Below are 1,207 nucleotides of genomic sequence, written 5' to 3'. Positions count from 1 at the left end.
GACAGACACAACCCCCCCCCCCAGCTTTTTATGTTGTTTGACAGTGTGTGTTGCACATGGACTTTTTATTCAGAGACAAGTATAAAGTACTTGACAGGTTTACTCTGCCACTTTATATTTGTATGCGTTATGTAAGGACAATTTTAAACGACTATACATAAAACACTCAGGTACTTACCTAAACGTGTGCAAGCATACAAAGAATTTTAAATGTTCTGAGCATTGTGCCAACAGAAGGCTAAAACCAGTTTCTTTTCTTTTAAAGGATAGAAATTAAGTTATACTTAAAATCCTTAGGAGGTTAAAAAAAAAATGTAGAAGGTACCATCCTTTCATGTCAGGGCAGATCTTCTTGAGGTCCCAGGATTGTCATTGGCTGTTTGTGCCATGATGTTTGACTGTGTAATGAGAGAGGTGTCATTTTAATAGGTCAAATGTATCTGTAAATGCTGGAGAAAAATATCAGTTCTATCTTAACAAGTTCTAGTTCACGAGTAAGTTAAGTGTTTGGAGCCTGTTTATGGAGGCCTTGGTAATGTAGATTGTGTTAAAGGGGAAACACTAATTTAAAAGTCCTCAGTCATACAAATTGTATAGAAAAATGCATGTACCTCTGTTAGTCTCTTTTGATACTTTGTTTCATATTCGCTGAAGGAAAACTCTCATTGGTTAAAATGAAGCAACACTGCTCAATAAAGTCCCTTGTTTTACTAGTGGGTGTTACATTGGTTCAAATTTTTTGTGTCTTATTAAATTTTTATTGTCACTGTAGAATAAGTAACTTTTCTGGAGGTTATTTTTGAGTTTAGCATCCTGCTTACAATAAATTGTTCCACATTTCCTGCAAACGATCGGATAAATGTTAAAAAGAGTGAAGTTAATATAGCTGTCACGTACTAGGCATGTTTTTAATGCTATAAATCCGTGTAGTAGTCAGTAGCGTGTCCGTGATTTGTATTGGTCAGGGAGCAGTTTGAATTTTAAAAAGCCTGAAGCTCCTGCTGAGCCCCAATCCCGGCCTCCCTCCCTCCCACTAATCTCCCATTCCTGTCTTTGTGCTGCCTGCTCCTGTTAGACACTGTTTGCTACGGGGCCTCAGGCCTACAGCGGGTGGGGGGCTTGCGGGTGGGGGGATTGCCAGGGAGGGAATGCAGAGAGGAACACTTCCCGTCTTCAGAAAACAGAGGGTTTGATTTGGGGTGGGGTG

This window comes from Marmota marmota, unplaced genomic scaffold (assembly GCF_001458135.2).
Source record: "Marmota marmota marmota unplaced genomic scaffold, marMar, whole genome shotgun sequence".
In the NCBI taxonomy this organism is placed as follows: Eukaryota; Metazoa; Chordata; class Mammalia; order Rodentia; family Sciuridae; genus Marmota; species Marmota marmota.
The sequence above is the reverse complement of the archived record's forward strand: the minus strand, read 5'-3'. Positions refer to the sequence as shown.